Here is a 14,047-nt window from a genome sequence, read left to right as displayed (position 1 = left end):
GAGCAAATATTGGATTCTTGATCCGATTCTTGGAGATTTCAACTGTTTAAAAGTTATCAACAGTAATTCTATACAAGAACGATTGGCAAAAATATAGAATCTGAAGAATTTAAAGCGCGTAGATAAGTCAATTTGCATTGCAAACCCTGTAAGACATTCACGGTAAACACTCGATTAACTACAACCAATATCAGCAATTTCCCTTACTCTCTATCTGTGCCTAAAACGAAAAGAAAATTCAATGAGCAGAGCTTTTTTCCAAGAACTGCCTATTTATGGAACAATACACAATACTAAGCTAACTATAATACGGTCATTTTAAAGTCCAACGTAAACAAGTTCTTGATGAGCCTCTTCTCCTAAATTAACTCAGCCAATTTTCAACATCACTGATCATCACGCTACCTAATAACTTTTATCCTTCCGTGGCCCGGACCTTGATAAGCGGAGACTATAAGATTAAAAAATAAAAATCTGAGAGAATATACTCCGACGAAATTACTGCACTTACCGTAAATATAGCAGACGAATTCATTTAGCAGTAAAATCCCACCACTTCACTCTAAAAGTTACCAGATGCCGAGTAAGTTTCTGCACTAATAACTTCTTTCCTCGAACCGCTTGCTTTTGGAATTATCTACCTACTCCTTGTTTCTTTAATTGTAACAACAGGAAGAAATTATCACGTAACGTGAGCTAACATTTTGTTGCAAAACTTCCTACTTAAGGTGCCCCTTATGAAGCCAATTTTATCAAAATGTAAACGGATGTAAAACAAAAACAAACAAAAAACAGGATTCGACAAAAACAATTCTACTAGAGCAAGATATGGGGAAACCCACAATACTACAACAGGAATGCCGACTCGCGAAGAAAATGAAAGAAGTGTTTCAGTAAATTGGAAAAGGGACAGAAAAGGAAATTAAAGAAGAACGTTCAATACAACCGTAAGAAAAATGTCAAACTGGGAACACCAGGTCACGGTGGAATACACGCATATTAGTTTTTAAAAATTCACGATATTATATGAAACACTAATTTAAAATTCCAGAAACTGTATCTTCGAAACGAAGTACCAGAATTGGATACCAAAGAGAGAATCACATTGATACAATAAAGATACCGAAAAGTGAACTACTCCCAATAACTATAGACCAATCTCGATCGTTATCTCGTCTCACCGGGATCGTTCTCTTTCTCTTTTTTATCGCCCCCCGCCCCACATGCCGCTGACGTCACTTTGCGTGCATTTACACACGCGTATCCGCGCTACGTAACACAGTTATGTAACAGTTTATGCATTTTCGAATAATCTCAAAGGAGAATAAATACAGTTGTATTTTTTTAGTATTATTATTTATTGTGTGGTCACAAGATTTTGTAGGTAACGCTAAACATAGCGAGTTTTATCACCACCACCGAGAGAGTAGGCCACTGAACATAACAGCGTAACGTCACTTCCTGATAAACTTGTAGGTACAGATAATTTCCGGCATTCAACCACGCGGTCACACTAACAGGCATAAAAAATATGGCTGTGTTAACGATTGCCTATGTATGAACAAAAGAGAAAGAACAATTCTCCATTTGGATAATAATTATTATAACCGCACATTAGGATAATTTTAATCTAACAAAATATAGTAAGTGAACTCGTTTTTGAACTTTAATTTTTATCGGAGAAAGTCGAATATTTCATTTTATTTATTTATTTTTTATTGCAAAACAAACAATTTTTATATAATATTTTCCAGTCCGTTCTTTTAATAATAAATAAAACTTTTCACTGAGCATTTCCAAATATGTTAAAGTTAGCATTTTTCACGATCGGTGAATTTTCAATACTTTAGCACCGGGGTGATTTCTATTTCTATGAAATATATTTAAAGGTTCAAGTTTTTGTTTCAACTGTAAATAATTTACATGACGGGTTTGTTTTACTATATACATAGATTCGAAAAAGTTGTCAAAAAACAAATGTATAACAAATAAATGTTATCAAAGGCAAGATAAGATATTTTTCTACCAAACTGGATAAATTTTTAGTATTTTTATTTAATGTAAAGTGTTTATTCGGCTCGAAAACCATACAGTGTTTACCGATGTATTTGAAAAATACAAATGGCGGCATACTTGTTTGGAAAAACGAGTTTAAACAAAAAAAGTATACAAAATACTGTTAGAAACTCGCGCAATATATGTTACTGTGACATAGGCGGACATATATTCGGTGGGTTTCTAACAGTAGTTTGCATAATTTGTTTGTTTGAACTCATTTTCCCAAACTTACCGAGTTCAATAACGAGCATACCGACATTTTTCTTTTTAAAATATATCGATAAACACTGTACGATTTTTGAAGTGATTACACGTTTTAAAGTGAGTAAAACAACTAAAAACCTTTCCAGATAGGTAGAAGAGTAACTTATCTTGCCTTTGATAACATTTATTTGGTATATATTTGTTTTTGAAAACTTTTTCGAATCTATGTATACAGTAATACAAACCTAAAGTTTAATTTAACTTGAACATACTATTTAAAATACACGTGCATACACTGCACAAGCACCCTTATTATTAGCATAATAATAATAGTAATAATAATAATAAAAAACTGGTGTAGATGACATCGACTGGTACCACACCAACTTGTTGTGAAAGGTCAGGGAGAATGGAAAGACTGAGGTGGGAGAGTACTAACCGAATCTCCACTGGAAGTGTGCAGTTCAAATCTGGTACCTTGGGAAGACATTCTGTCAACCAACCCCCAGGAAACGCCAATGGGCGATGCCAACGAGAAATCAGTGACAACATGCAATCAAGTGGTCAAGAAGTGGAGAACACTGGAAATCTGGGGAGACTTGTTGTCATTTGGTCTCCAGGGAACACCGCAGGTTACTGCCAGTGAGCGATGACTGATGATGGCCTGGGAGACAACTAATACGCTACACATTTTGATGAAAAAAATGGGGAAAAAATGGACATAGAAGAACAGAAAACAAAAACGTTAAATATAATGTATGTATTTAAAGTAATAGTTATTTAAATATTTCAACATATAATCTTGTGGGCAAAATCCAGCCTCCCAATAAGTGGCACTCTGGATAGGAACAAAAATAACCTCAGTCATGAAAGATTTCTCCTTCACCGACCGAGGACAGAAAAGGTAAAGGGTAGCATCAAAACAGATACAACACTGTGATCTTGTTCCAAAGGCCAAAAAATATTTGTGCTTAATGTTTCTTTAATTGTTTGTTCCCTAAATTCATAATTCAGTTTTATCAGTATTAAATTGTATATGGCTTTAAAATTATTTAATTTTACATAGATAATGTTTATATTTTATATTGAATAAAGTTCAGTTTAAATATTAATCGAACTGTATTACTTTTTTCTTTTTAAAAATGTTTTATTGTTCTTTTACAATTGGCCCTCATATAGTACTGACAGTCTGACAAATCTTACCTACATTGCTTGCAGACATTTTTTAGTTAACAGGCCTTCTTCTTACTCTCGGTGGCCGTGGTTTTATTCAGTGACAGCGAACAAAAGTACTTGATTCGTCCTCCAATGGCGTCGTGGTTAAGTTTTGCAACTTAAAAGAAAGGAGAAGAAATGTCGATAGACATCGCCAATTTTCTTGTTGCATTTTTGTCTTCTAATTGCGTTTTAGACTGGGATGTGTTGTGGGGAGGGAGGGAGGGAGGGAGGGAGCGGGGTCACCGATAATGCTAACATTTCCTTATTTTCGCAAATAAAAGAACACAATGTAAGCAACGCGGGATCCGATATGGATAATTATCTATTTAACTTCCAAAAATCCACCTCATTCCCCACTTCCGGTGTCACGCCGAACGGGAGTGAACTTTTAGCGGAATGCAACATTTTCGGTTTGACTTTCGTCTAAACGTTGTTATTGACGTCATGTGAAACTGAAAGGTGTAGGTGGAATAAAAAGGATAGAAAGGGATAGTAGGAAGACACCGTGGGAAGAGAGGATGGGAGGGGAGAGTGGAGAAAATAAATAACAACTGAAGGTCGGGAGGGGAAGAGGGATAAGGAAGGAATTGTTAGTAAGAGTTGAATATGAGAAAATAGATAATTGATATATTATAAAGCAAGAAAATAATTTTCTTTATGAGCAAGCATATTTCGAAAATAAATATTTTTCTACTCATGCAGAATACGTACTGCCCTGAAATAAACGTAATCACTTAGAAACTTATTCTGGACATGTGGAGGGGGACTAACATTGTACACTATTTTTTAAAACTGTGTCGTTACAGTTTAACCGATCCAATACGTTGCAGACTCCATCGCAAGGAAACAGAAATTTAAAAAAAAAAAACCTCGACTCACTTTCTTTTTTAACAAAAGCCTTTATATCTAGTATTTTCAACAACGCATTTTTTTTCTAAATATTAAACAGTTCATTTCTCCTTCTCCGGCCGCGTGTGAATTTTCGTTTCTTCAGTGACGTCATCTACGTCTCTCGAACACGTACTTTTTCAAACACCGGATTCATCTCGAACGTGTGCTTCTCTCATTGTGTCTCAAACGCAACTCCTTTGAACACCTGTTTTGGTGAACACCTCTTCTTTTTATCTCCGCTGTGAGGTCACTTCGTGCACCCGGCTTGGTCATTTGCATATATTTATATGGCTGCTGCTGCTCTCTGCGTTAGCGGCTCTCTTTCAGGGAGGACGTTTTGTAATTATTCTGTGCTGTCACCTAACAAGTTTTTAAATAAAGATGATCGGTGCGCCTAAATTTATGAATGGTTTTAAATTCATATCCAACGTTAATAACCGTATCCCGAATGTTAACTACAAAACTGCCTAAAACCTTCACCGCCATCTTTTTATAGCAAACAAGCTAATTAAATATTTTAGAATGTTTTAGATGAAGATTGATAATTTAGATAATTTGGATTATTCGAAGTTATTCTTACCCTAATTTTTTTCTCCCAACGTTTTTGCCGATGTAACCTCCGATCCTCTTCAAGTGCATCTTGTCGAATCATCAATTTATCTTCCACAAAGGAATGCGTATGGATTTACGAACTGAACCTTTTATTTAAGCCATGGAAGTTCCTTGTTTTCGTTTCATCGGCCATTATCGGGTGGAAAATTGAAACTTCAAGCATTAGAAGATCACTTAATACCGTTACCCGTTGTGCTAAAGATTTCCAAAGTTCGAGTAGATACACATAGAAGTTATTCTTGCAGAATTTGACCTGTATCCTCGGGATTTTCCTTCAATTATGGTTTGGTCTCGACCGGAAGTCATCGGATTAAGCCGAGCAAATAAATAGATGCAGACGAATTTCAAAACAAACAAAGCAGAAAAAATAGAAATACAATAATAATAATAATAATAATAATAATAATAATAATAATAATAAAACCTACTTCAAATTTACTATTTTTTCAAGAAAAGTTGCATTTTGTGTTGTTTATTTTCCTTTATAATTTTTTTGCAATTTTTATCAACAAAAGAAAAGTGCATGTTTTTCAACGGTAAATTGTTAGATGAAAGTACAGTTTTTTTTTCAAAAGATCTTTTACTTTTGCTGTTTTTTTATAGAAAATAGGCAGTAAAGTTTTTTTTTGTAAACAGAAGTTGTTTTTTTATAAGAAAAGATTAATTTTTATGAAAACCGTAAATTGTTAGGTGAAAGTATAGAACAGTTTTTTCAAGAAAATTTACAAAATATTTTGTCAACAAATATTAAAAATATAAACAGAAAAAATTCCCCCATAATCTAATAAACAATTAAAAAATTACATTTTATATACAAAAAAAATGTCGATTTAGAGTTTCAACATTTAAACAACACTCGGCTTAATTCGGATATTGTTGGTCGAGCCCGAGTCATAATTGATGGAAAATTCCGAGGATCTAATAAAATTCTGCAAGACTACCGAAGTTTATTAGCCGAAACATTGGGAGAATAACATCCAAGATGGAAATAAAGGCCAAATAATCCAAATTGGATTTCATAATTTCATAATTTCATTTATATTTGCATTTGTTTAACTGCTTAAGCGAGAAATACGTGTTGTCTGCTTAATTCGGACTTGAACCCAATAAAAGCTGTGTGCCTTCTGTGTGAGCGGGAATTAACTGCAAACTATGTTGGACTTAATTTCGTGGAGAAAACAGACGCTTTAATTATCAAAATGGCAAAGAAAAAGTTCAAGTTAATTATATTTTAAATATCATTGAAACAAAAAACACAGACGAAAATGTCATTTCAATGTTTTAAAAAACGCAGGAACTGGTTACCGCATCCGTTCAGTCAGCATGCAGAGACAACATGAAAAGGAACATTCGACTTGTGTCTTCATTTTATTGCGGACTGTTATCCTCATCTTCATAGTTGTTGTTGTTTCACCACATTTCGGCCAACTCTTCCTCTGGCCTTCTTCAGGTGGTTAACCGCGACGGGGTACGAATACTGAGCCTTGTAACTGTATCCGTAGACATTACCGCCTTCCATAGTTGTAATTGTCTAAACACAACAACAATCCAACGTATCCGTAGTAATTACTGCCTTCCATAGTTGTAATTGTCTAACCACAACAACAATCCAACGTATCCGTAGTAATTACTGCCTTCCATAGTTGTAATTGTCTAACCACAACAACTATCTAACGTATCCGTAGTAATTACTGCCTTCCATAGTTGTAATTGTCTAACCACAACAACTATCCAACGTATCCGTAGAAATTACTGCCTTCCATAGTTGTAATCGTCTAACCACAACAACCATCCAACGTATCCGCAGTAATTACTGCCTTCCATAGTTGTAATTATCTAACCACAACAACTATCCACCGTATCCGTAGTAATTACTGCCTTCCATAGTTGTAATTGTCTAACCATAACAACTATCCAACGTATCCGTAGTAATTACTGCCTTCCATAGTTGTAATTGTCTAACCACAACAACTATCCATCGTATCCGTAGAAATTACTGCCTTCCATAGTTGTAATTGTCTAACCACAACAACTATCCAACGTATCCGTAGAAATTACTGCCTTCCATAGTTGTAATTATCTAACCACAACAACTATCCAACGTATCCGTAGTAATCACTGCCTTCCGTAGTAGTTATTGTCTAACCACAACAACTCAACAACTATCCAACGTATCCGTAGAAATCACTGCCTTCCATAGTTGTAATTGTCTAACTGCAACAACTATCCAACGTATCCATAGAAATTACCGCCTTCCATAGTTGTTATTGTCTAACCACTACTATCCAACGTATCCGTAGTAATCACTGCCTTCCATAGTTGTTATTTTCTAACCACAACAACTATCCAACGTATCTGTAGAAATTACTGCCTTTCATAGTCGTTGCTGTCCCACCACAACAACTCTGGAAGGCAGTAATTACTGTGGATACATTGAAAAGTTGTTGTGGTTAGACAATAACAACTATGGAAGGCAGTAATTACTACGGATACAGTTACAAGACTCAACATTCCTATCCTTTCACGGTTAACCACCCGAAGAAGACAAGATGGTGCGTTTGTCGAAACGTGGTGAAACAACAAAACTATAACATGAGGATAATAGTTTGCAATAAAGTTAATACACAAATTATGAAGCCTCATCTCAAATGATTAAAAATAATGATAATAATATACAATATTCGGCATGTTCATTATTATTCATCCCTGCACCAGAAAAACAAAAACATCTACGGGGACAACACAAGAACCTATTCCATTATAATTTTCGTTTGAATCAGAGAAGAGCCGCATCCTCAATCAGGATCCCTGAATCTTGGAATAGAATTTCAAGATAGGAATAAATTCGACAAAAGCACAGAAATTAAAAGGGAAATTAGACAAATGCCAAACTACCGCATTCTCTGCTATGTAACTTTCTATTGCCCTTTCCTTGCGTGATGACTGAAGCATACTTGTTTATTTTTTGTGTCACATGAATTCAATTGACTTTAATTGTTGAATAAATGAACGATAGTTTTTCTTACATGAGTGAGATGTTAATACCTTTTTTTAGGTCATACGGACTCCTGCATGAAGCTCGGGAGGTCTGTGCTTCGGAAGTGCTTGATTTGCATGAAATCCTCCTCGTTGTTCGTAATTTTTACCTGCGACACCGAGAACAGCAACGCTCAGTTGTTGCATACGAAATCGGGGGAGGTCTGTCCCAGAACACAGAAATGGGTGGTACAGAAGCAACGTTGCCACGTATACTCAATTGATTTTCAGTTATACACGTGGTACGTCTTTGTTTGCAAAAGTTTGGTTGTTTTATTCCACGGCATATCAACCCTTTTCTGGTTATGTAATGCTGAATCCACTTATTGTGAAAATAAAAGTGATTTTATGTTTCAAGTTCTTTATATCTTCAAATATTTATGTTCTTTTGTTTTGTTTAACTGTTTTGTAGTGGAAAATTATTTTTTGTTTTGAACTTTGCAAAATATGATTGAGTTTTGAAAAGGAAGCGGAAGAACACAAGAACATCAATATTGGGTGCATATAAATTAGGATGCCGATATCTTCAGATAGCCTGATCTTGGGAAAACCAGTTGCCACATGCAGAGGACAATAAATCTTGCCATAACATTTTTATGTTAAACGAACAATTTTTGTGAACGTAACTTACTTTAAATGCGGCCAATAGTCTCAATAAGATGGCATAGGAGCTACTCTTTGTGTCAAATAGGCTTAAAGTAGCTTTTGTCTTTCGTCTGTTAAACTTAAGGTTTCAATATCATGATTTTTGCGTAGGACTGTTTTCCTTGACTTTGACAGAGAATTGTCTTCATTAAATTGTTCTGACACAGTGATATAACACAAGAAAGAGAAAGAAGCAACCTTAGTAGAAGTTAGTGTCTCCAATGATACTGGGTTTAACAGAGTTGAGAGGGAAACGATAACGAATTATCAAGGTCTTATGTATGACATGAAAAGAAACTGGAATCTTTGGAAGATCGCCATCACTCCAACAATTATTGGAGCAACCGGGCTCATAAAAAAATTTAAAAAAACTACCTGACAATTGTACTCGGTGAAACCAGCGCAATAGAGATTCAAACAATTGCACTTAAAACGACCGTAAGAATTTAAAAAAGATCTTTTGCTGGGAATGTATTAGATAGTGGGTGAATGTTTGCGATTCCCCAGCTCGAACCAAATGGTAAAAATATCAAAAAATAAAATCAGAATAAATGGCCGCATCTTAAAAAAAAAACTTTCAATTATTTTTAGCAGGAATTTTATGTCACCTTTTTATTGCGCTTAGTCAAAACTATTCCCTCGTTCACACATGTCGCTATTTCTATGACAAGTGTTCGACTGATCTCCAATCTATGGTCGGCCCCTCGCCAATCTTTCGCAAAAACACTCGTCTAGCTAAAATCACTATCAATAAATTCCCCGACTCTCTATCGTTGCCTCAAACTAAATGTAAATTCCAAGAACAAAGATTATTTCCTAGAACTGTCCGCCTTTGGAACTCTGTTCCGCTAGTTTGCTTTCCAACTGACAACAATCTGGCCTTTTAGCCAAGATCAAAGTGTAGTATCTTTTCTTCAGATGCTGTACTTCCATTTCTTGGTCTCTTTCAGTGGAGGATCAGTCCTTCACGACTGAGACAATTTTTTATTTTTGTACCTTTTCTCCACGTTAAAAAACGACCCTGGTGTCTAACTCTGTCCCGTGGGGAGGCATAGTAAATAGGTACAATCTTCAAGTCCAACGTAAACAGGTTTTTATTTAACTGTCTTCGTAAATAATCTAATCATACCAAATTACTTCTACAAACGATTACTACGCAACTGTCCCAATGACTATAATACGCATATTAACCTTTATCCTTGAGAGGCGTCTGGAATTTTATATGTGGTAACCCCTTTCTAAAAAGTAAGTCATTATTAGTAATTGTTCACTAACAATAGCCAGTGGTGTCCTCTGACGTCTGAATGACATTAGATCTACTCAGATTTTGAGCACTCTCTACAGCTTTCTGATGACCAATGCAAATCCCTTTGCATTGATCATAGCTGTTTAGCAGTTATTTCTCACTTACAAAGAATGGAATTTGAGTGGCACTAGGTTTTCTCAAAGTTCCAGAATTCTCTGCACCTTTCCAATGGTTAGTACTCTCCCTCTTCTGCCTATTCACTCGTCTTAATCTTTCTTTTTGTGTAGTACTCAAATTTAATGTCATCACATGCATGTGTGTTTGGCTATTTTTTTTTCATGTTGAGGGAGAGGAGCTTTCATTATACTACGTTAATAATACAGGGTGGGTCGCTAGGAAAGCGGGAAATTTGAAGTTGGCAATATTATTATTACATTTCCGGAAGTTTTCCTTTCGGCTATTCTGATGACCTTCTGATGTTTGTTTTTCCCATTGAAAATTGTTGTGTTCGTTTGTTATGCTGGTGGCAGGTTCGATGTATGGGCCATATATACTGCATGTCAGATTCAAAACTCTCCAAACAGCTTCTTTATAGCGAGGCAAAAGAACCGTATGGGGACAGCGCAGACGGTTCAACGACAGTTTGAAGGCGTTTCTTAAACACTTAAGCTTGTATTCCGAATTTGAATTAGCTCAAAACAGATGTTGTTGGTGTACTGCAAGCCACAAAGGCCTTGATTGCTGGAGCTGCACGCATTGAGGAACGCTAGAGGATATACGTTATGAGAAAAGATAGCGTCCGCCTCTCTGCTACAGAATCTTTCCACAAGTGCCTCACATGTGGGAAGTACTTGTAGTTGCACTAGTAACAGTAATCAAAACATTGGCAAGCAACTAGGAGAAATTGGTTTTAAAAAAAAGGAAGATTAAGACTATGTAACGAATGGCAATAGTGAAAACCGCAAAATTCTTAAGGAAAATCCTTGAATGCGGAAACGAATCGGCATTAATCAACGAAGACATTATGTACAAACATAATTAATTTCAATTAAAGTTGTTTTATTTTTGCCTTTTCTTGATAGAAAAGAAAAAAAATGTATTACAAGAAGAGAGGGTCATCGCTTTCATAATTAATCCTTAATGCGTGCTCCTTGAATATCCACTTTTTTATATGAAGATAATAGTTGACTACATGTTGGATAGTAACAAAGCGAGAAATTGGTTAAACCTTAATTTTAAAAAAAAAAGGGCAAAGTTTACTGGTAAAAAAAAAAACAACAGAAGTCCATCGCAGTGTTTTCTGACTAAAACACTTACTTTTTCGAAAGTCCTAAATATCATACAAAACAACAACTTCCGCAAAACTACAATTTCTATTGAAAACATTATTAAGATTTAGTTTTGACTTTACTGCGTTAAAAATACAGGGTGGTCAATAGAAAAGCGGGAAATCTGGGGGGTTTATTTGTATTATTTAAATTTTATTTTGTTTACATTTTATTTTCTTAAAATTTGATCGCGTCTGAATATTCTCTACTTCGATTTGGATATCTACATAAGGGAACAGAAAACAATTTTCAGACTGGCAGGTGATTCTTTTTCAAAAGTGAAAGTCCGGCTTGGAGACTGACCAAACGTCTAGCTGAGTAACCAATTATTTTTCTGACTACAAAGCATCAGTTTTCTCATGCTGTTACATCTTTAAACTGAGAAGACCCTAAAACGGCTGCTACTCGCCAAAAAAGGAACAGGTTTAAAAAAAATGAAATTCCATATGACTTTTTTTTTATTTTATTTATTTATTTATTTATTTATTTTTGTAAAAAGTAAATACAGCTTCCAATTTCCCGCTTTTCTAGCAAGCAACCTGTGCATAGCTATTAACTTCATATAAAACGTGTATAGTCAAGAAGCACGCATTAAGGTCAATAAAAATGCAATTTGAAACTAAAAAGAATTGCCTTTTTCTATGAAAAAATCTTGTAATCTTTCAATTCAATTCAACCTTAACTGCAAACAATTGCTTAGGACATTATCACAATAAAAACACCAATATTCACAAGCTTGTCCGTGTACTTCACACACACACACACACACACACACACACACACACACACACACACACACACACACACACACATATATATATATATATATATATATATAGAGAGAGAGAGAGAGAGAGAGACAGACAGACAGACAGAGAGTGAGAGAGAGATTAAATTTCTTGTGAAGCAGAAAAACATCTTTAACTCAAATATTATCTGAAATAAAATCTAGCTGTAGCCTTCATGTGTCGCATATTACTCTGCGCTTAAAAATATTTACATTCTATGGACACCCGGCACGAACACAGACCCCACAATATTATTGTATTTCCTTTGTACAGACTGAACTCTCGTTAATGTAGGTTAAGTGTGTATTTTGTTATATTGGTCTATCGCCAAAGTCATTGTAGGAATTTGTGGCAGAATATACCCATCTTATGGACGTCTGACACGAATACAAACCTAACAAAATCGTTGTACTGTCTTTGGACAGACCAGTTATTACACTTTAATCCTAATCTGAATGCCAATAGCGTGTATTTTAATTGGCGTTTAACGTTCGAGCACAAAAACGCTATCAGATGAAAGTTTAAAAAATACTTTTTGGCATTGCATCTTCAGCAATCGGACGATCCCATCTTTAAAAAGGGTTGATAACGTACATACGAGCAGGAAGTTGGCTTAGCGTATTATTATTAAAGCAACGTTTTACATTTGGAATTTAAAGAGATGGTGTGGCTAAAAATGGACTCGAATTGTATGTGCTGTATTTTTTTTTAATAGCACTTGATCTTATTTAGGACAAGGCCCTTGTGATTTTAGTACTAAGTTTATTTTTATTTTTTTAGCAAGTAACCGGTATGTTAAGATTATACCGACCGACAAACAGGCTGAACACATTATAAACAAAGGAATAATTATACAGAGCAGAAAAAGGGGATATAATTACCAGTGTGAGCTCTCGTAAGTTAAAAATAATACAGAAACGATCGTCAGATTCACAATAATTTCATAAATAAACTTCCGCGTTCTCTCTTCCTCTCTCTCTCTCTCTCTCTCTCTCTCTCTCTCTCTATCTCTCTCTCTCTCTCTCACTTAATTTTCTTTTCAGCTTGTTTTAGCAGGAGATGAGGCTTTTTACCAAATGCCAGACATAGACCCGCTATTTAAAATACTCTTACCTTTTTTTTGTTTTGTTTTTTTTTTTACAAATGGGTCACTACATATCAAAGCTTGAAAGCCACTCGGGGATTAGGATTGTGTGTATTGTAGTCATTCCGTCTGTTGCGTAATAATTGTTTATAGAAGTAATTTGGTATAATTAGATCATTTACGAGGATGGCTGAACAAGAACTTGTTTACATTCGACTTGAAGATAATGATATTGTAGTCAGCTGGAAATCAGACCAGCGGAACAGAATTCCACAGATGGCCAGTTCTAAGGAAGAAGCTTTGTTCATGGAATCCATGTTTAGGTTCAGGCAACGATAAGGGGTGGGTGAATTTATTGATAGTGATTGACTAATAATCTAACAGTATCACGGTGATTATTTTATATGTACTATCAATTTATTATTTTTAATCACTAGGAGTTCTCACACAGGTCATCATCAGTGATTACTCACTGACAACAATCCATGGTGTTCCCTGGAGTCTGGGTGACAACAGGTCTCTCCAAATCTTTTTCGATAAGCTTTGCAAATGAATTTGCATTGTTGCAACAGATGTTTGCCATTAACTCCTCGCTGGCAATGACCATTAGTCTTCACTGAAATTTTGGTGGCAGTAAGCGTCCCTCAAGTTCTAATCGCACTCTTCCGGTGGAGGTTTGATTGGTTCGTTTTCTCCTCAGTCTTTAAATCCTTCTGGACACTTCACAGCTATTTCGTGTGGCGCCAGTCGATGCGGACACTACAGTCTTTTTATTATTATTATTATTATTATTAGTAGTAGTAGTAGTAGTAGTAGTAGTAGTCGCTTTAGGGTCTAACACCAGTACTTTCCAGTGAATTCCTCCTCATAAAAACCGGTGGATTTCCTTGGAGTCTGAGCGATAGCAATATACCTAGATTCTTTCTACTCTATTTAA

This window comes from Euprymna scolopes, chromosome 3 (assembly GCF_053919585.1).
Source record: "Euprymna scolopes isolate OS-2025 chromosome 3, ASM5391958v1, whole genome shotgun sequence".
Classification (NCBI taxonomy): Eukaryota; Metazoa; Mollusca; class Cephalopoda; order Sepiida; family Sepiolidae; genus Euprymna; species Euprymna scolopes.
Note: the sequence above shows the minus strand (reverse complement) of the source record.